The sequence below is a fragment of the Cryptomeria japonica genome, chromosome 6 (assembly GCF_030272615.1).
Source record: "Cryptomeria japonica chromosome 6, Sugi_1.0, whole genome shotgun sequence".
NCBI lineage: Eukaryota > Viridiplantae > Streptophyta > Pinopsida > Cupressales > Cupressaceae > Cryptomeria > Cryptomeria japonica.
In genome coordinates, this window is record NC_081410.1 from 236,354,486 (window position 1) to 236,378,957 (window position 24,472).

Below are 24,472 nucleotides of genomic sequence, written 5' to 3' on the forward strand. Positions count from 1 at the left end.
GGATCCTCTCCAAAGGGGTTCAGGTTCCTGCACATGTAATTCAAATATCTTATGTTAGCTAAAAATTACATGATATGTATACTAAAAATTGCATAGTACATAACATGAATAAAATGAACTTTGTAGACAAGAAGAGTATTAAAAATATATATATGTGTTGTCATCATAATCATTGTAAATTTTTTAATTCCTTACCTTTACTTTATGTAGACTATAGAGGATCATCAACTAAAGGGTTGATGATGTCTGTAGTTAATTACCTGTTTCCACCAAGGGGTGATAGCATCACACAAAATATATACATGAAATTAGCACCAACAATTGAGCATCATAAACATTACATTTGTAAGTTGATAAACAATAAATACATATGTATCATAAGTATCATAAGCATCACATATGTATCATCATATATATAATTGAGCATCATGAGCATCACATATGTGTCATCATAAACATGTAATACATCTCATATGTATCATAAATCACCATCCATCACAGGTAATAAACAATCCACATTCTATAAATAAACATAAAGTTCAAAAAATGTCACATGTATCATCATAAACATGTAATCCATCACATATGTATTTTAAATCAACATCCATCACAACTAATAAATAGTCCAAATTCAATAAATAAACAAAAAGTTTTAAAAATGTCACATAAATAGTCACTCTCCCTATCTCCATCTCCTCGGGGTGGCATAGTTATACTATTAAGACCCACTAGAGGTGGAAAATGAATTTAAAACATTAAAAGGTGCATCATGAATTAATTATGTAATGGCATTATAATTACAAAACATAATGAATTAATTATGTAACCATATAAGTGAAATAATTCTATCAAGAAATCAATATTAAATAGATAATATACTAATCACATACCTCATACATTTCATTCATGTCATTGATATTCTTCTTCATCCAACTCATCATCATCATCATCATCATCATCATCATCATCATCATCATCATCATCATCATCATCATCATCATCATCATCATCATCACCATCATCATCTTCGTCATCACCACCATCACCATCACCATCACCATCACCATCACCATCACCATCACCATAACCATCACCATCACCATCACCATCACCATCACCATCACCACCATCACCACCATCATCAGCAACATCAGCAACATCATCATCATCATCATCATCATCATCATCATCATCATCATCATCATCATCAGCTTCAGCTTCTTCTTCTTCATCATCATCGAGTAACTATCGATAGTGATCATCATCTACATCATCTTCTACTTCTTTGGTATCTTCTTCTTCCATCACATTATACTTTATCGCCCTTCCTCTTGGATCTTGTCTAACAACAAATGACCAACCTGCTTTATGTGGAACCTCTGAGTAAAATACCTGCTCACATTGGCTTGGAAGAACATGGTGATCATCCCCAATTGGTTCAAACAACCTTGTATTAACCATTGTAAAACTATTATCATGTTCAATAACAGTTCTATCAGGATCATTTTTATTCAGTCGTAGCTTGTACCATTTGATGACGAACAAAACTAATTTGAAGGAATTAAAGTCACACTCAAGTATATCATCCAAAATTCCATAGTATCAATTTTGAGATTCTTGAGGATGCATGTCATTTCTCGATGAAATATTTGTCACCTCAAAGAATGCAGTTATCCCATAATCACAAGTCTTCTTCATGTCATCCAACTTTTTGATGTGAAATTTATGACCATTGCAGCACATAGTGTTGTGGTGTTTGACTTGCAATATGTCAAACATGTAAAAATTATTGCATCATGAGTTGATAAACATATGGGTGATTAATAAATTTATATGTGCCTATTTATCTCTTACACCATATGCTAAATCAATTTCCCTTTGCATAACATTGGAATCTCCATTACGATGAGCTTCTTTAATCAAATCAAGCCACACCTTCCCATGTTAATGTGGGACCAAAATGTTGACAATGTTCAATCCATACTGTCATCCAATCAAGATTATTTGCAATATACAAATGTAGTGCATCCCACTCTCGACCAACTGTACAGAAAATATTTAGACGTCTTACAGCCAATTTATTTTGAAGATTAAGAATTAATTAACTACAATAACATCTTATAATTACCTCTCACTTTCCTCAATCTACCTTTCCCCATCAAGTACTCCCCTTTGAATTTGTTAATGGGTTTGGGATCTCAAATGCAATCCATGTGGATCTTTGTTGCAAACGTAGGAAGATATTCAGAAATGTACACCAAAGTCTGGTATACCATATATCGCTCCACTATAGAACCCTCAGGATGTGCTCTTTGTCGAACCAAAGCCTTAAAAAATTTCAAGTGCCTCTCAACCATCCACATTGACCTAGTGTGTACGGGTCCACACAATTCAATCTCCTCAATTTGGTGTATGAGATAGTGTTCTTGTGCATTGAAAGAAACTGAAGGTAGACACTTTTGCATTTCACACATTAGATGAAGAATTTTTCTCTTCCAATATTTTATATCTTCTTCATGGATTTCTTTACATGACAACCAACTACAAGATATTCAAGACGCAAAAATATATATTATATAACAAGTATACAAATATATAGTAAATACACAAGAACATGAATTACCTTAATGAAGGTATGTCAATCATGCATTTTCATACTTGGCCCAAATTCAATTTTGTTTGATATGAGATTGTTTATGTTCACAACAAATCTTGTGGGAAATCGAATTTTTCATATGACTTCTTTTATAGCATTGCTTTGCTGGTCCATTACTAACCAAGGAAGGTCACTTATATTAATCTGGTCTCCATGACTATTTCATTGAATGACATTTTTCATTGCATGATTGGATTCTTGAATGTCAGTACAAATTTTGACAATTTTTTCTTTGTCACACCTTCCATCCAATATTTTCTATAATGTCTCTATTATATTCTTTTCAATATGCATAATATCAAACAAATGCACAATTTATAATTGCTCGTAGTAGGGCAACCTACTAAATTGTCAGGGATAACTTTTTAGTCCCTTAGGAAGGTGGTCATTAATGCCTTGATGACCTTCACGATCATCAATCACATCATCAATAAACAAAACACGATAGAAAAGATTTTTATGACATAAACCATTAGATGGAATGTCATTACCTTGATGATTAATTATATTATATTCCAACTTCCACATGTGAGGTGTCATTCTTCGTGGCTTTGATGTATTCTCTTCTTTCCCATTGAAAAGATGTTTTTTCAGTATTTCTATACTTATGGTTTTTGTCAAGAAAGTGCATGTACTCATCAAACACCTTCTTTCCTAAACTTTTTGAATGACGAGATTTCATCTTTGGACCACAAACTGGACATGAAAAAATTTCCAATTGTTTGAAGACCTACAAGATAATGTATAATTTGATTAAATTAGCTAATTTTTTTAATTATAATTATCATGCGAAACTTGAACACTATAACATACCACAAAAATGTGTTAGCTCTAGGGCATCGTTATTGTCCATACAAGAATCGCATGGAATTGAAACTGTCTTTTTTTAATTGGTCTAGAGACGTCATACATAGTGACACCATTCCATAACTCCAGCAATTTGTCAATAAGAGGCTCAATATATACATTCGTATCTTTAACTTGGTACTTACCTAATTGAATGAACAAAAACATTACATAATTATTATGACCATTTTACTGGAATAATTTAATTAAATGTAGACGACTATTAAATGATAAAATACCTGGAACAATCATTGCCAACATTATGTGCTTCATCTTTATTGACATCCATGGAAGAATGTTATTGTTGATAACAAAAACAGGCCACACTGAGTAAACAAATCTTAGCTCTCCAAATGGATTGACATCGTCCGCTGCCAATGAAAGCCTGAGATTACGAAGTTCTTCTTTAAAGTGTGGCCAATTTTCCTCTATGTCCATAAATGTTGATCCATTCATAGGCATTCAAATAATGTCATCTCAACTTCTATTGCATGTATTGTAATCCTTAAATTATACCAAGCTAGTGCACTTGAATAATCGCTGCATATGAGGAATAATGGGAATATAACGAAGAACCTTGCGAGGAACCTTTTTTGTTATTTGATATGTTTGATATCTACTGATATGACATTCAGGACATTCAATTTGAAATTCATGTTATTTGTTATATATAATATGATCTTTGGAACAAGCATCTATTGCTTGATACTCCATTCCAATATCTTTCATAATGGAAGATAATTCTCGATATGAGCAAGGTAGAATATTTGATGGTGGTAACAAAAACTCACCTATCAATCTACATCAAAAAAATATAATTTGTTAATATAAAGAATATTAATGGTACAAGATTCACCATTTATTAACTATAATGACATATATGACATACCTTAACATACATGAGATTGTTATGTTGGATAAACCATTCATAACCTTCAAGTTCACCAACAACAATACAGCAGAGAGAAGAGTTGTCTGGGAGCTTTCGTAAAGGGCCTCATATGCCTTCTCAAGTAGCGGTAAATCATGAACAACATCAAGGTCATCTTCATCATCATGATCAGTTGTGTCAGTACTAAATGTGTCATGGATCAATGTATTTGTACCATCATCTTCAATTGTGTTTTGTGGTTCATGATCGTCATCTTCCATGGGATCATTATCTTCAACTTTGATATTCACACCTCCATGTTCCTCCACTTTGAAAACCATATTCTTCGATTTGTGTTGATCCATATCATGTGCTCTTGGGTTCTCGACCTATATAAAAATGATCAACACAAATAAACCATGATCATGATCTCATCATCAAATGATTTCTTATGTATATAAATTGTTATAATGATATAATGAAAAACTTACCAATGGATGATAATAATGTCCTCCTTCAATGTGATTATGCAGCCTACAATGTTTCTTAGTTGTTTTGATTAGAAGTCTTCTAGTCTTTAACCCCTTACAAATTTTGTAGGGACAATAACATTTTCCATCACCTTTTATTTTCAAGTTAGACCACAATCTAGCAATTGTCTCCTTATTTATTTGTTCACTGATATTGTCTGACATGGTATTTCTTCATAGGCAAAAAAATCAAGCTATAGAACTAGTTATATAGAAGTAATACTAGATTAAATTACTTGAACATATAAATAATGCAAATTGAACCAAAACCATTTAACTCTTCAATCTCATCTCAAAACATATCTAATGGCTTTGTGGTGATTTAGAGCAGGTGATATGCTAATGGCATTATGGTATGCAATCCTTGTGTCATATCTTAAGTTGACTAATGTCTAATTGGGGTAATCCATGTGTCTAATGTGAATTTATTATCAATGTTGTGAAGTCATCGAGATTATGGTGATAGTCATCCTTATAGGATCCTCTCAATATTGTCCAAACCAGTGACAAGTAAGAAAAAATTCTCAGTCACACCTTGGGTGCAAGTGAATGATATTACATACACTTTTGGGATGAACACCATTAAGATTCATAGACCCAAGTTAGTCTAAAAGAAAAGTAACTATCCATTCCCATTCTCATGCATAATTACATGACTAATGTTTCCCTTGTGTATCCTAAACATTGGAGAGACCTTATTTGACTTGCCTAATCAATGTGGTTGTTGTCCTAATATGAAATACTGACTTCTACCCTTGCCTCTGCATCAAACTTCTCACATCATGTTTCTTCAATGAAACACACTATTCCCAATCTTCCTCAATACCCTCAATGGAGGGGCATATATAATGGTTTCAACATACAAAGTCAATGATCATACACCCCATTCTTCTAGACACCCTTGGATACATTACTTGGCTTCTAGGCTTGGGAAAACTAATATGAATTGAGAGAACACCATGAGGATAGGGTCAAGTATCATGGCAACTGATCATAATACGTGAAGACAGGGTTCACACCTAAGTGTTGGCTCTCAACAATGCCACACTTCCAAAATTATTAGTCTCAAGACGTCTCCTATTGGGTCAACACTCGTTGATGGCCATAAGGCCAAATCAATGTATCTAGGCTTCAAACTCCTTACTCTAGGCTTGGAGGACTCTACACAATGTATATGAACACTCACTTGGTATTACAATAGAAAGAGCCTTCCTCTAGAAATTTGTTTGCAACACACACATCATTGGTAATCATTGTTATGATGGATGGTCTATTAGGACAGTAAATAAAATGCTTATTATTTTTCCACCCTTTGAAACTACAACAAGGTATTTGACTTAGCAGGGTCCCCACACATCACATCAACACCAAACATTAGGCAATTCAACCTTTTTCCTTCTCAATACATTTTTCTTTGTCTTTCACTGGTTTTCTCAGTTTGATACATAGGGATATCAAACCTTTCATGGCATCATCACACACGCAAACTTCCCCATATGTCCCTATAAGTCAAAGATATTAAATACATTTCACCTAACACTATCTGGTATAGATTCTTGTGTCCTATCCATATAGGATGTTTGCACGTCGTACTATCATCCTTGACTCATGTGTATGATGCAAAGGTAGGGGCATGTATAATGGTTTCAACATACAAAGTCAATGATCATACACTCCATTCTTCTAGACACCCTTGGATACATTTGGCTTGGGAAAACTAATATGAATTGAGCCAACACCATGAGGATAGGGTCAAGTATCATGGTAACTGATCATAATTTGTGAAGACAGGGTTCACATCTAAGTGTTGGCTCTCAACAATGCCACACTTCCAAAATTATCAGTCTCAATGTTGAAATGTGATAGCTAGATCGGATTATGTTGATTAGATTTTAATGTTGCCTAAGTGGCAATTAAAATTTAATGTATATTGTAATAACAACAATATCAACCAAGGCTTATTGCAAGAAGATAGAATATATTCTGAACTGGGACAAAAAAACCTAGCTGGAGTGGGGTTCTCTGATTCCTCCCAACATCAACATAGTGTCCAAATGTGTCAAACGTGCAAATACCAGTTGGACACCCCCTATGATAGGATAAATCAAACTCAATTTCAACGAGGCGGCTAAAGAAAACCCAGGGGCCATAGGATATGGTTGTATTGTTAGGAAATATACAAGAGACATTATGGGACAGTGTATTGGGAAACATGGGCATTGCTTCCAATAATGAGGTAGAAGCAATGGCTCTAGCTAGAGGTCTCAGATTTTATGTTGATAACGGATTTACATCAATGGAAATAGAGGGGGGCTCACAAATTATAATCAACACCACCAAGAACAACTCGACACCCAATTGGAAGCTTTGCCGCTATTTGGTTGATAATGCAATGCACCTTAACCAATTTCAAAATTATAGAATTTCCCACTTTCCGCAAAGAAAATAAAGTAGTTGATTATCTAGATGATGTTGGTGTCTCACTAGAATCATACACTGAGAAAATATTGAATTTTGACTGGCAGAATGAGCTGAAACAGATTGTAAAGGATGATTTGGCTGAATCGGTCTGCAAAGTCAATTCAGAGATCAAATAAGAAGCAGGAAGGTACCTGGGCCATCATGGAATCTTTTGATGGGTAATTCTATGGCCCAAGGTACTTACATAACCAATGCGGATCTCGAGCTCTCTTATTATTGTGCATCGGATGTTGTTGAATGTGGATCAAGCATGGGAGCTTCCTTTTAGCTAGAGGTAGGCCATACCTTAGTGGAAGGACAAACCGGAGACCTCTATTTTTTCATGTGCTTTGGCAGATTGGTATCAAGCCAGTTAGATGAAGGTATGACCAATGACCTGACAAGTTCTCATAATAGTAAAGATACGTTGTTCGGATGAAGCTTGATTGGAAGTCGGGCCTGTTCTAGTCTCTAGACTTTTCTAGAAAGTCTGAAACTTTATATAAGGAATGGTTAATATTGTAGTCTTAAGCCTAGAAGTATTGATCTCAACCGATGGTGCATCATTTTGGTCTTAGTTGCTTGTGTAGAGAGGAATCGATCTAGGCCCAATGCAGTCGGCTATGTCAAGCAAACGATGTGGTCTGGAATGTTGTATGGTAGGTGGTAATCGACACTGGTGTGATGGGTTTGTTTATGAGGCTGTCATTTTTCTTATGGTTGACATATTTGATTCAAAGGAAGTGAGCATACAGAGGATCAACAGCTTTGTCCGCCCATCTGATGGACAAGCCCTGGCAAATTCCATTCTAGAGTTGGATTCTGATTGTTGGGTAAGCACCCTCAGCATCTATTTTAACCACACCAACTACATCTCCTCTGAATCGGAGGAGTCAGATAGTGAAGACGAGGAAATTGCCCAAAAAAGGGCAGCACAGGAGAGGAGGAAGAACTTCATCCAAGAGGCATGGGAGGTGTTTAGGGTAGGGGTCAGGAATGGGAATCTAGATCCCTTCCGTAGACTACTCAACTCTGATGATAACTGGCTCTCAACATCAACCACTATCAAACTAATGGAGATTCAAGAGAACATGGTTTTCATACTCCAACACATTGGGAATTAGTCATCATGCATAAGGCACTGCCTTAAGATCTATTTTAGATTAGTTAGGTTAGTTTTTCTATTACGAATCCTAGATGAGAAATGTACGGGAGTTTTCTATTTGGGGATTCATTGATTGAGACCATGTAACAGCTTTGTGAAGTCATTTGTGCCTTCAAAATTCAAAACCATGGTGGCTATGGTCTACATATGATAACTATTTATTTCTTGTAAGAGCAGAAAATCATAATGGCGAATGCTACAAAATGCTTACATAGGAATTCAAATAATCAGCATTTATCAAAACACACTAAACTCCTATGAAAGTTGCCTTTGACACTTTGGAGAAGAAAAAAGTCGACCTACCTGAGTCACCAAATAATCCAACTCAATGCAAGATTCTATTGTCATTGCTACTTGATTTGTATCTAGAAAAGACCTTCTAGGAATCCTCGAGCTCACTTTCTTTCAAAAGTGGATCCACCAATCAATAGCACACAATATTATTGACAATTCCAGTGATAACTCATAAGGAGTGCAGGAACTATTAGAAATTTGGGTTTAATAGATTAGGGAAAAATATATATTCTGCAATCTTTAATCTATTTGTGAACACTATTGATGAAACCAAATCTTGATTGCAAATAAAACCTTACCTGAGGAGCGTGCGGTTGTGGAGAGATCGCTCCATGGGGGGGAGGGAGGCAACAAAAGCTTCAACTTTGGCAGACAACGCTCCTGGCAAATGCTTGGTTTTTTTTTAAATGATCTCACGTTATGTTTTTTTTCTTTAAAGTGCCCGAGTTCATCGGAATTCTGACAAAAAGCATCTATTGGAATTCCGACGAACTCGGGCACTTTAAAGAAAAAAAATCAAATTTGATCACAATATGCCTTGTCCATCGGAAACCTTCATCGGAATTTGAGGCCAAATGTATTAGTGAGATTTCCTAAAAAGAATTCAAGATTTGAAGAAAAAGCTAGAAGATATTTTAGGCCTAACCATGATTATCGGAACAAGAATAAGTATAGGAGGAACAAAGACAAATCATGCTACCTTGCTAATGAGGAAGGTGTAACTGATTCTGATGATGAACCAACACAAGATTCTGCTAGTGGATCTAGCAATGGAAAGGAATGGGTATTTTTGGCTATCAAGGAAGATGAATCAGTACCTAAAGAGAAGGCCCTTGCTGCTAAAATTGAAGACAAGGATGAATGGATAATTGATAGTGGATGTTCACATCATATGCCAGCAGATAAAAGGAAGTCTTATCTTTGAAATAATTTGATGGTGGTCTAGTTAGATTTAGAGATGACAAAGCATGCATGATCAAAGGAAGAGGAACAATATCATTGGATGGAAAGAATAACACTAATAATGTCTATTATGTTGAAGGTTTAAGGCATAATATTTTGAGTGTAGGATAGTTGGTGGATAAGGGATTTCATTTACAGTTCAAGGATGAAAAATGCAATATTATCAATAGATATGGATTGGAGATTGCAACTAGTACACAGACTAAAGGTAACATCTTCATTTGAACTCCGGTGAGAAGACATGTTTGATTGCACAAATTGATGAGAGTTGTCTATGGCATAAGAGGTTGTGTCATGTGAATTTTGATTGCATTGTTAAGATTAGTTCTACTAAAGCAGTTAGAGATATACCTAAGATTGTAAAGCCCTATAATCTAGTATGTAAGGATGCCAAATGGGAAAGCAAATCAGAACTTCTTTTAAGAGTATACAAGACAAATCTAATGATATTCTTCATCTTATTCATATTGATTTGTGTGGTCCTGCTAGAATCAAAAGTTTTTAGGGTGATAGATATTTCATGCTAATCATTGATGACTATTCAAGAATGATGTGGGTTACTTTTCTAAGGGAGAAGTCTGAAGCATTTGAAAAGTTTAAAATCTTTAAAGCTAAAGTTGAGACAGAGACAAGATTGAATATTAAATACTTAAGGTCAAATCAGGGTGGAGAATTTACATCCGGTGAATTTAACAGCTATTGTGAGAAGAATGTGATAAGGAGACAGTTGTCTGCACCCTAGACACCTCGGTAGAATGGAGTTGTGGAAAGCAAGAACAAAACTATCTTGGATGCAGCTAGGACTATGAGGATGGAAGCTAATCTGCCTCATGTCTACTAGAGAGAAGTTGTAAGCATGATGGTATACACATTCAATAGAGTTCAAATCAAAGGAGACATGGGTAAGACACCTTATGAGTTATGGTTTGGTCATACAGTAAAAGTTAAGTATTTCATGGTAGTAAATTATATATCAAAAGAGATGATTCCATTAGAAAGTTTGATCCTAGATGTGATAAGGAATATTTCTTGGTTATTCTAATGAAAGCAAAGCATATAGATGTTATAAAAAAAGATTGCAGAGAATTGTAGAGAGCACAAATGTCAAGGTGGATGAGCAGAATAGAAGTCAAATTAGAACTTATGAGAAGGAACCAGCAGTGGAAATGATCATAACTAAACCAGTAGCACCTACACCAGAACAGATTGTTGAACCAGTTACTCCAGTAGTATCAAAAAATTCAACAGTTTTTGAAGATCAGGATAGAGGAATAGAAAATCAAAAGACTCCTGGGTATGCAAGGTTGAATCATTCAAAAGATCAGATCATTGGAGAAAAAAACAAAGGAGTCATGACAAGAAAAAGGTTGGTAGCTGATGAGGTATGTTTAATTTCTCAAGTTGAACCGGCATCAATAATTGAAGCTTGTAAAGATGAATGTTGGGTGAAAGATATGGAAGAAGAATTAGATCAAATAGAAAAGAATAACACATGGACTTTAGTTGGATATATGGACTCAATCTTTCTCATGTTGGATGAAAGATTGAGTTCTACAAGACTCAATCTCCCTACGAAATGGAGGGAACAACACAGCTAGCAGGAAATTTGAATTTTGTGAATGGAGGGAACAACGCAGTTGGTTCCTCTAGTTCTGCTACCTCTGCAGCACAAGGACCCATGATTGATGATGAGGATGGGAGTCCAGATGGGGACCCATGGCATCGGGACCCTCCTCCTGACTGTGATATCCTGAAAGTTTCTTCCAAATCGGGACCCGAGGGCGTGAAAGATGACTTGGAAAAGGCGACTGAGGTGAAGGCTCTCAAACCTTGGAACTACCTTTTTGCAAACAAACCCACTGGTAAATCGTCCTTCCCCTCTGTCAAAGACATTTTTGATTAAAAAACTGGTAAATTTACTATTGTAATTCCTGATATGGTCATCGATCATACTATATCTTTAATGGCCCTTTCTCTAGTGGGAAATTTTTTTGGGCCATGACCTAATATTGAGGATTTGTTAAGAGGAAATGGAGGCTCAAAGGTCAGGTTGATGTTTCCGCCATGTTGATAGGGAGATTGAGTGAGAAGTTACTCAATCAATCTGAATTGGTCTAATTTTACAAGTGGACCCAAGGATATACTTTTCTTATGTTTTCAATCAGTGTTTGGCAACATCAAACCCCAACACCCACACTACTCCTCAAACAATCACCCTATTGTGTGTTATGCAACATTGTTCTGGTTTGCTTCCTCAAGTTACTCAAATCCCACACCAAGCTTCTAAAATCTTGTATATATTTTGCCACATCATTTATAACACTTATCAACACTTCCCTGCATGACATTATAACAAACACTTGCATACAACAATAAAATGACTATTAAAATGCACTGTCGTTGCTAATTCACTATTTTTCTACACTTTGAAGGGTTAGAACTCATGAAAAATTCACCAAAGCATGTAAAAACCTCCAAGAAACATTGTTAGAACTTGTAAAAATATCCCCAAGCATGTATATGGTCATCAATCAACTTTGGATTCAAAAATACATTAAATTCCCCAAAACTGGGTACTTGCTGCCAACCACTACTTCAACACACTCAGACATTAATAACTTCCAAACCAGAAATGAATAGTCCAATCGCTTTGGTGTCATTTTACAAAACTTGATTAAGAGAACCATATTAAAAATTAATAAAGATCCAACGGTGCAATAAAAAGTTATCATCTCTACACCGAGACTAATTTTGACTGTCATAAATCTGGAAAGTGTATGCTTGCTGCCAATTAGAGTAAGCACACACTTACAAGATGAAAAGTAAATTGTTTGGAACTCTAAATGAATCCAAAACCCCTTGAATGCTAGTGCAGACCTTTGCCTCAGGTTTTCTTACTCAAATTGGTCTTGAGCACAAACAAGTTTGGTCTTACTCACATTGTTAGCCAAATCCATCACCAATTTGCCTAGCATATACTCAAAAACTCTTCTTTCTCACAGCCCTGGCAAAAATGTGAAATATTTACACTATAAAAGTGCAATAAAACTTGTCTAAGTCAATCCATGGGAGCCCAAACCTGGATTTAGACAAGTTGATGCATTTTTTAGGCCCAAACCCTTGGCAGGGCAGCCAAAGAGCAAAAATGAAACTATTTTTGTACAACCAACTTCCAAACTCAAAACCTGCAATCTAATTACATGGAAAGATTTGAATATACATTAACATTACTGTCCAAAAGGTATAGTACAGAAATGAGGAGTCCCAATATGGACTGCTATACAAATGGAATCAAAATATGAGAGAAAAACATGAAAGTGTTGCCCTTTCAATTGATTTTTGTTAGAAAGTACAGAATCCAACCCTATACAAAGAAGAGGGAGGAATACATATAGTATTTGGAGGTATTTATCAAGTCCTGTGCAGACATAAGGCATTTTTGTCTTTTTTTTACAAAAAAGTGTCTAAAATGACAACTTTTACAAGCAAAATGACAACTTTTGTTGCTCCAAATGGCAATTTGAGCAACCTAACACAACCAACCTTCCAAAGTCACCTAGAAATTATTAAAAAAAATTCCTAAACATTTTTCAATGCTTTCCAAAGCATGCCTAAGCCTATAAGGCAATTTTCCACTTTTTAGCCCTTTTAGGCCTAGAAGCACAAAATTGACAATTCAAGCCCTAAGAAGCAAAAATTGATCTCTCAAGCACAAAATGAGATCAAACACTCATGGAATGACTAAAAAAAACCTATGACAACATTCAAAACCTATTAAAATACTTACAAACACTTAAGCATGAAAATACTAAAAATGGAGAGTAAAGCATGACTAGGTGCTCTTGCACCACCTGTCAAGGGGTTTTTTTGTCTTCTCTTTCTCCTATGGGGAAGATCTGGAAATGGCCTTGAGTGGTGGACTATGGATGTTTGGTAGATATTCATTATCCCTAAGGAAATGATCCCCAAATATGGAACTCAATGACTCCTTCTTTGAATCTGCCCCGGTCTAGGTTAGGCTGCCCAGCTTGCTACTTGAATTCTGGGTGGAGGATGTTTTTTCTGGTATTGCTAACTCATTTGGGGAGATTTTTGCAATAGATCCTATGACAGCAGCTCTTAAGAGACTGGTTTATGCAAGAATCTATGTCAATATCTCTCAAAATATGGATCTTCCCAGTTCTATTGATTTAAGATCCAAACTTAGGGAATGGGAACAGACTATAGAGTTTGAGTCCCTCCCCTTTGTGTGCTTTTCCTGTAAGAAAGCTGGTCACTGGGCTAAGGCTTGCCCTAGTAACCCCAAAAAACCTCTGAAGATGAATAATATTCACAAACATGTATGGAGAGAGAAGATTATCGTGAAGGAGGATAGTAGAGTGGAAGAAGGTAGTGGAAGTCCTAGTAACCCTAAAGACTTAATAGAAGCTGATAGGAAAGCTAGTCCTATTAAGGTTCCTCTTCTGGAGGAAAATAAAAAGGTTGAAAATAATGGATTTGAGATCAAAACAGTTAATGGTTTTTAAGTTTTACAAACTTAGGAGGAAGAGAATGTAGTTATAGAAGAGATCCTTGAAGAAGGTGAGATTGATGATATAAACGAAGCCCAATATGGGGACATTCAAGCTTTGGAAATCCAAAGTAATAAAGTTTGCCTACATGATTTTGAAAGACCTGAAGTTACTTTTGAAGGGAAGAATGAGTTCGGATCGCCTCAGGGTAACCTAAACTCTTTATTTTAGAAGGCAGGAGTTGAAACACCCACTTCATCCCAGAAAGGAGGAGAATTGTGGATTAATATGCAAGCTGAACACAAAGAGGAACATGAGGAAGAGAGTATAGGGGTTGGAAAAAAAGAAAAATAAGAAGACAGGATGCTCTAATGGGGTCAAAACTAGAACCAGATCTAAGACAGATATTCGTCTTTCTAAATCTCCGCAAGGTCGTAAACCCATGAAATGACATAGGGACCAGGAGAGTAAACAAAACATAGCTGATGGAAGGCAGTGAACTATTTAGGAATCATGTCATCAGGTTTCCAAATGAAGGTAATCTCTTGGAGCATTCGAGGCCTAAATGGTCTCAACAAACAGGATATATTACGGAATCTTATTAGAGACCATAAGACAGATATCATCTTGGTTCAGGAAACCAAAATGAGTATGGAAAAAGTTGAGAATTTAAATTTCTTCAAACATGGTGGAGTCTATGGCAGTAGCTCGAATGGGGCCTCAGGTGGGGTGGCTATATTGTGGAACAAGAAAACTATTTTAGGAGATATGATTGATGAAGATGGTAATATTATATCAATGAAAGTTAAAAGTATCACTAAAGGAAAGGAATGGGTGGTTACTAACATTTATGCCCCTAATTCCAAAGTTGCTATGAGTAAATTATGGGATAAAATTCAACTGAAAAGAAGTTTTTTTCCCAAGATAGTTGGTTGTTGATGGGAGATTTCAACACTCCATTATAAGGAACTGACAAATTTGGAAGAACTCAAGCCCAACTCGATAGCAGAACCGACTTGATGGACTTCATCAATTCTAATGCCTTGATTGATACTGATCTTACTGGAGCCTCTTACACTTGGTCTAACCGCACGGATGGAGATGACCTCATTTAGGTGAGGCTTGATAGATCCCTTATCACTCATGATTGGATCCTTTCTCATAGATGTTCTTTGTTAGTTATCAATAGAATTGGCTCGGACCATTATCCCATTTATTTTGTTATTGAGTCCGTTAAGAGTAAAAAGTATTTTCCTTTCTGGTTTGAGAAGATGTAGATATCTCATCCTTCTTTGGAAAAATCCATTGCCAATTGGTGGAATATTGATCTGAATGGATCTACTATGTACAAAGTTGCTAAAAAACTTAGAAATATCAAAGATAACATTAAGATCTGGAATAAGATGGTTTTTGGTGATATTTTGTTTCAAAAAAAAAGTTGAAGGAGGAATTAGAACAGATTCAAAACTCAATATAGAAAGATGGCTATAATAAGTATCCTAAGGCTAAGGAAGATGAAATTTTAGTCAAATTTCACAAAATTATTTCTAGGGAGGAAAATTACTGGAGACAGAGATCCGGGGTTATCTGGTTGGAAGATGGGGATAAGAACACCAAATATTTTCACATGATCTCCATGAAACATAAAGCTGCTAATAGAATACCATGACTAATTGCTGAGGAAAAAATTCTTCTTAAAGATGATGACATTGGGGATGAAGTTGTTAGGTTCTTCTCTCAACTCCTTACTGGTAGTAGGGAGATTGACATTGCTAAGCAACAAGACCTGGTTGATAGCATTCCCAAGATTATTGATCCTCACCAGAATAAGTCTCTTTCTGCTATCCCTTCTATTGAGAAAATTTTAAAAGCCATTTTTTCTTTTCAAGGGGATAAGGCTCTAGGACCGGATGGTTTTCCCATGTTCTTCTTCTTGGAATATTGGCATATTGTGGGGAAAGATACGGTCAATGCTGTTAAAGAATTTTTTGGAGCCAAAAGTATTCTTAAGGAAATCAATTCAACTTTCATTGCCCTAATCCCTAAGGTGGTTGGGGCGGATTCCATGGGAAAATTCAGGCCTATATGTCTTTGTAACTCCTTTTATAAGATTATCTCTAAAGTTATGACTTCTAGACTTCTGGTTGTTCTCCCCTTCATCATCTCAAAGGAGCAAAAAGGATTTGTCCCTGGTAGGTAGATTCTGGACTCTGTTATTCTTGTGCACGAGAATATTCATTCTCTTAATGCTGCTAATAGAGAAGGTTTTTTGATAAAGTTGGATTTGGCTAAAGCTTATGATAGAGTGGAATGGCAGGTTCTTCTCAGAATTATGGAGGCCTTTGGTTTTGATGATAAGACAATTAAAATTATGAGAGAATTGATCTCCACCCCAAATTTCTCTATTCTTATCAATGGATCTCCATCTATATTTTTTAAATCTTCTAGGGGGCTCAGGCAAGGAGATCCTATCTCTCCTATACTTTTCACCATCTTGGCAGAGAGTATGAGTAGATTGATTCAAAAAATGAAAGTGAATAAAACCATCAAAGGTCTTCAACCTTCCTCTACAAATGTATCTTGCACTCATCAACAGTTTGTTGATGACACTATTTTGATGGGATACTCCTTTGTTGGGAAGGTTGTTTCCTTCAAAGGTACTCTTAGTTCTTATTCTTTGGCGATAGGTCAGCAAGTCAATTGGGAGAAGTCAGCTATCTACTTCATGAATACCCCTATTTTAATGCAGCAGAGAATTGCTAAGATTATTGGGTACAAGGTGGAATTGTTTCCCTCCACTTATCTGGGTTTGCCTCTGGGTTTGATCCCCCCAAACTCCTTCTAGAACTTGTTAATTGATAAACTCAACAAGAAACCGGTTGGCTGGAAAAGATCTATGTTATCTCAAGCAGGAAAGTTGCAGCTTCTTCAAGCTACCCTTCAGAACCTTCCAGTCTATGCTCTTAGTCTATTTGGTATTCCGGCTAAATTTGTTGAAGCTATAGAAAGGATTCAGAAAAGATTTCTTTGGTCAGGGGTTGAAGAGAAAAAAAGGATTGCCTTGGTTGCCTGGGATAAAGTGTGTAAGCCTAAATGCAAGGGAGGTTTAGGTATTAAAGATCTTAAAACTTTCAATAAAGCTTTGCTTGCTAAATCGATATGGAGGGCTTATGGTATTAAGAAAGATTGGAATCGGGTGTGGTTTGATAAATATATTCATGACCAACCCCATCATTCTCTCCTCTACTCTGAAGACATCTCGGCTGGGTCTTTCATATGGAATAGTATAACCAAATCCATAAAAGTTGCTAAAGCTGGAGCTGGATGGGTTCTTGGCAAACGTAACAAAATTGGGTTCTGGGAGGATGCCTGGATTAAAGATGAACCTATCTTTAACCAAGACTGTAGTCAATTCATTGATGAATGCAAAAGAAGGTATGGGCCTTTGGTTTGTGATTACTACGAGGAGAATAAATGGGTGAGGCTTGATGCTATTTATGCTGGGTTTTTTACGCTTCAGTGAGATCTATTGTCCTTTTCTGTTAATAAAGATTTTGATGATGTGTTTCTTTGGAAGAGTAATCCCAGGGGTAACTTCATTGTTGCTTCTGCTTACAATCATAATTTCACTCAGATCAACAACCCTATATGGACTAACATCTAGAATAGAGTTCTTATTCCTAAAGTTAACATATTTTTTTGGCTTGCAGTTCATAGCAGGATTCTGACTATTGACAACCTGACCCGTAGAGGCTTCATACTTCCTAACAGATTTGAGTTATATCAGAAGGAGGAAGAATCAATGGATCATTTATTCATCCATTGCTCCTTCACTTGGGAAATCTGGAGTAAATTTTGGGAGAAATGGAAAGTTGATTGGGTTATGCATAATACTCTCAAGGAAGTTGTTTGGCAATGGATCTTTCCCACCAAATACCCTCTCATCAAGATTCCCTGATCCTTGATCCTTCCCATGACTTGTTGGTATATCTGGAAGGAGAGAAATAATCAAATTTTTAGGGAGGCTAAGTGCACGTCTCAGGTGGTTTTTGAAAAAATTTGCAAGGCGATAAAAGAAAACATTAATATTCCTCACAGAAATAACAAGCAGTGGATTTCTACTAATATGAATGACACTAAGAAGGGTATCCTTACGGATTCGAATTTGATTAACAAGGTGTGCAAATATGACAATAAGATTAGGAGAGAAAATGTCGTCTAGAGATTTCCATGTTATGATTGGGTCAAGGTGAATTTTGATGGGGCTGCCAAAGGCAATCCTGGGAAGTCTGGAGGGGGAGGAGTTATCAGAAACTCTCACGGTGTTTGTATTGCTGCTATTGCTTCCCCCTTTGGAATTCAAAAAAATCACGTTGCTGAAGCTCAGGCCATGTTGAAATGTCTCCAGCTTTCTTAGGGTTTTAAATTTTAAAAAATATGGCTAGAAGGGGATTCCCTCAATATTATTCAAGCTATTAAAGGTTCTAACTCCCCCTCTTGGAATATATTCAACATCATTGAGAATGCCAAAAAGTTATTAAAAGACTATGATAGTGTCTTCATCTCCCATATGCTTAGGGAAGGTAATAAGGTTGTTGACCTTCGAGCTAATGAGGGGGTTTATTTAGAGAAGGATGCTAAATATATCGGAGAAGCCAATTGCAAAAAAGATTTTAGGGTGCAATTATTATTTGATCTTGTCAATGGCTCAAGTTAATTTTATCATTACCCCTTTTGGTTCGGATACCAAAGGCAGAGATTGGGGTTATCTAAAGTGTTAGTTAATGATTTTGTTAAGGCATCATTATTATGATCAAATGTGTGATGAGGCTAATCATAATAAGTGATGGAGTGTTGTGGCCATCATTATATACTCCTTCAAAATCAAGGAAAGCACCCTAGTTTTTGAGCTCAACATTTTGTTCAAGAGCCCGTGTTTAAGTTTTGGTCTTCAGTTTGTGAGCATTTTGTGCACTACTGAAAACCTCAACCTACATTTCAACATGGGAGGTAACCTTAACTAGAATGAGCCCTCTGGTTGTGAAAACTAGAAAAGTGAGCGGAAAGTTTGGAGGAGGCTCCATCATTATGGTTTCACAGACTACATGGAGAAGTTGCATGGCAGAAAAAAGTCGGTTTCACATGGATTTGCTAAGGGATGGAACAACAACAAGGTCACTCTGTTTGGTGAGACTTGGAAGGTTGATGAAGACCTAGTGGCAGAAGTGACCAGATTACAAAAGGAAGGCACCAAGTTCTACAGAGACCGAAAGTTTGTAGGTGAAGCTATTAAAAATTTCCCTAAAACTGATGATGAGAGGGTGCAACTCATTAAGAAAGACAATGTTTCGTACTACTTCCCCCATCAGGTAAAGTCCTTCTGGCAGAAAATGCTAAAGGTTTTGATGGAATTCCTTACTGTTGATGGTAGATTCACGAAGGTTTATAACTATCATTTTGCTATTCTTAACCATTTCTGCCATGGGGTTAAGATCTCTTTGCCTTTCTATTTAGCTTCTTCCCTGAATGATAGTTTGGTTGACCATTCCAAAAAGCCCAATTCATATCCCATAGCTCATCAAGGGCTCATTCTTCTTATTTATGAACACTTGAAGAAAAAAGTTAGGGTTAGTAAGGATGACCATCTAGCGGCAAATGCACATATTTTAGATAGTCACGTTGATTCTGAGTCTGATGATGATTTGTCAAATGCTTCTCTCCATAAAAAAGGAATAGCTGATGATGTTGATAAAGAGGACATGGATGATGAAGCTGGTATGGGGGAGGAACAGGGGAAGGAGGTTGATAATGAAGCAGAGAGTGAGAATAAAGGGGAAGCTAGAGAAGAGGAGGAGATGAAGAGAAAAGTCTGTTGAAAAGACGGCCTCAAACCCTAAGGCTTCGGATAGTAGGAATGTTGCCCAAAATTCCATGGAGGAAGCTAACCCTATTTCTGTGAGCTCTGAGTGGGGAAGGGAAATGACAGACTCCATTTTAAATGCCACCAGAAACAGCATGCTAGAATCTTTCAACTTCCAGAAATGGGTAATTGATAATATTACCAGTATTCAAAGTAAACAGAGGGATTTGGAGTATAAGATTCAGGTTTTGATTAAGGATGCTAATACTGAGAAAAAGGATGTGGAGGTGGATAACATTGAGGTAGAGGATGAAATTGAAATGCAGGATTGGTCGGAAAAAGACTTGATAAAGGGAGAGTTGAAACATCTAGAAGATGTTATCAGAATTGTCAAAGATAAAGCTGAGGTCAAAAATGAAGCCATCATCAATCGGGTTGCTAAAACTGAGAAGGTTTTGAAGAATTTCATGAATCACAGTCTTGAGGTCCTGAGGGTTTCATCTAAGAATATGAATGCACTGGTGGATTGTCTAGAGAGGAACTAACAGAACAAAGATATGGTGATTATTGATGACATGCTGACCTCCAGCTCTGCTCCCCAAACTTCCAAGCGCAGAACTAGGCAGATGACCTGTGATGTGGAGATAAAGTCTAAAGACATTAATCTGAAGTAGGAGAACAAAGACCTTAGAGATGCTGCCAAGGCTATGATGATGTTGGTCAAGGACGCAGAAGAGTCCATAAAATTTTTTATTTGAAATGTAATCTGGTCTTTGTTTGCCAATCTCTCGCTGGCTCTATGTTGTCCTTTTTCCTAGTTGTTGTTTTTTCTGCTGGTCTTTTGCAACTTTTCTGTCTTTGTCCTATTTTCTCTTGGTTCTTTCATGCCCATCTTTTCATATTGTAAGCAGGTTTTGGGTCCCTTAAAACCTGATTTTCCTTAATCAAAAACACATGGACTTTAGTTCCCCGGCCTAAATATAAGAATGTTATTGGAACTAAATGGGTTTTTATGAATAAATTGAATCAAGATGGACAAGTTGTGAGGAATAAAGCTAGATTGGTTTGTAAAGGATATTCTCAGAAGGAAGGAATTGATTATGATGAAACCTTTACACCGGTAGCTAGGATTGAAGCTGTGAGATTATGTCTTGCTTATGATTCACATAAGAACTACAAGGTTTATTAGACGGATGTTAACTGTGCATTTTTGAATGGATATCTTGAAGAGGAAGTTTATATTGAGAAACTTGGTGGATTTTCACTTTTAGATGACATAAACATGGTTTGCAGGTTAAAGAAAGATTTATATGGATTGAAACAAACCCCTAGAGCTTGGTATGCATGAGTGGATAAATATCTTTTGAAGCTTGGTTTCACTAAAGGTAATGTTGATAGTAATTTATATTATAAGATCACTGATGATGACATATCCAGTAATTTATATTATAAGATCACTGATGATGACATATTCATTATTGAAGTCTTTGTTGATGTTATCATTTTGGGAGGTGAAGATAAGTTGTGTATAGAATTCTCTAACAATATGAAGAATGAATTTGAGATGTCTATGATTGGGGAGATGAAATTTTTCTTTGGTTTGCATATTACTCAAACTGAATAAAGGTATTTTCATATGTAAAACTAAGTATGCTAGAGAGTTGTTGAAGAAATTTGGGTTGGAAAATTCTAAACCGGTTGGTACTCTGATGGTGACAAGTGAGAAATTGACAAAGAAATATGCATCTGCACCGGTAAATCCTACAAGATACATGTCTATGATTGGAGGTTTGTTATATCTAACTCTGACTAGACCAGATATAATGAATGTAGTTTGTATTGTATCAAGATATCAAAGTGATCCTAGAGAGAATCATGAGAGTGCAGTGAAAAGGATTTTCAGGTATTTGTAGGGAACAACTGAATATTGATTGTGGTATCCTAAAAATGATGACTTTACATTATGTGCATATACATATGCAGATTGGGTTGGAGATGTTGATGACCAGAAGAGCACATTTGGTGGGGATTTCTTTCTTGGAAAGAAACTTGTTTCATAGATCAGCAAAAAGTAGTCATGTACCTCTTTATCTACTATTGAAGCTAAGTATGTTGTTGCTGCTACTAATTGTACACAAGTTCTATGGATGAAGCAAATGTTGAAGGATATAAAGGTGGATTGTAATGAACCGGTAGTTATTCACTGTGATAACTTTAATGCTATTGATATATCAAAGAATATGGTATTTTATTCTAAGACAAAGCACATATCTATCAAGTATAACTTTTTGAAGTAGAAGGTGGAAGCAAATAAAGTCAAACTAGATTATGTGAACACTAAAGAGAACATTGCATACATCTTCACTAAACCTTTGCCTAAAAAATCATTTGATTACTTCGAAGACAGATTAGGGGTTTCTGCCCCTCCGGTAGAGACCTGAATGATGTTGATTGGCATCAGTCTGACATGCACTTACAGAGATACTATTCATTTTGAATTGATGTGTTGGTGCTACTACTTAGGGGGAGTACTAGTTAGTTATGTGGTTTAATGGATTTATGATTTTTTCTTTGATGTTCTTGTTAGATTTTTGGCATTGATGTCAAAGGGGAGAGTTATTATTGTGAAAAACATAAGGGAGCGATATATTCATTAAGGGAGTTTGGTTCAAAGCTTCATTGATATATCATTTTGTGGGAGATTGTTGGTTGTCTTCCATGGGGGGAGACTTGTTCGGCATTTCTTAGCACTTGGATGTTTTTCACATCTAGTCTTGCCATCAATGCTAAAAGGGGAGATTATTGGCAATTTGGAGGAATTGATTATGTGTTGCATTGATGTTTTGTCATTGATGGCAACACCGACTATTTTGGTTGTTTACCAATTTCCAGATGGTTTCGATAGAGTGGTTGAATTCTGATACTAATTCGGTATGCTTTGGTTTGTGGAATTGATTTAGATTTGTCATTCATGCTATTCAGATGTGTATCACAATCAGTTGGTTCAAATTTGATGACTCTGATACTATCATTTGTTCTAGTAAGCCTTTTGGTCACCGATAAGGGTTTTACCGGTATAGCTTTGTTGAAGATCTTTTGATGCACATGATAAATGGTGTTGGTGCAGCTTCTAGATGGCTTTCAGGATTTTGATGGTTATCATGTTCATGTTCCTATTGATTGGTGGTGTTGGATTTGGGTCTGGACCTAATGATATCTTATTCTACTAGGTTATGGACCGACTTATGTAACGTGTTGATGGGAGATCCCGATGCGTTATCAGATTGATTCATTGATTGGACTATGTTGTTTTGATCTTAGGCTGACTTAGTTGATCATTTGATTGCAGGTTCGTTATAAATTTATTGTATTATCTTTTAGGTGGCTGACCTAATTCTTTAGGTCCCATGTTGGTATAAATATGATGTAAGACCTCTTTGTGGATCATGGTATATGGGAATATGGTTTTGGGATGTGAATAATGCTGTAATCATATGCAAAGGTTTTGGTCGATCATAGGTGATCGAATTGGGATGGTAAGAGAGGTTTAAGACCTTTGGTATAGAGCTTAACTAGAACTGTACTTAGGCATAAGAGATGTTATACTTGCAGTTCAATCTTCATTCTGAATTGTAGTCTAGATTTATTTTGTAGTCAATGGGGCTCCTTTTGTGATGAACAGTGTGCTCTAGGTTGTTGGCCTTCCTGCATGTGTGGGCCTCTCATTTTGTAATCACATAGTTACTGCGAAGTATTATCTGACTATGGGTAGGCTTCCCACTATAGTTTTTCCCTTTACTAGGTTTTCCACGTACAATTTTTGGTGCCATGTGTTCTTGATGGATGGTAACTATTTTGTGATTTATGTTTATGCTTAATTGCTATATCAGTTATTCTCGTATTTGGTTTATGCAATCTGGTATTGGGTTTATGTGTTTTGGTAATAAGGATTTGAATGCTTAAAGTTTTGTAATCTGTTGACAATTGATTCACCCCCCCTCTCAGTTATCCTCTGGTTATCTGAGTTGTCTAACACGAATCACACAGGTTGCCGCGAGTGATGCTGGGATGGGGATTGTTGGTAGTGGGCCAGCGTCCCTCACAGGGATTTGCGACATGGTTTAACAACCTCATGTGGATTCTATAAGTCTAGTGGTTGTATCGATAATTGATAGGTTGATATTTTGGTGCAACGACAACCCTAGCTTGTAACACATTATATGCATCTTAATCTATTGTTAGGTGATTTCAAGCTACCAATTTTTTTTTTCAATTTTTTTTTTCACTTAAATCACCTTTTTTAAAGGGAATTTTCT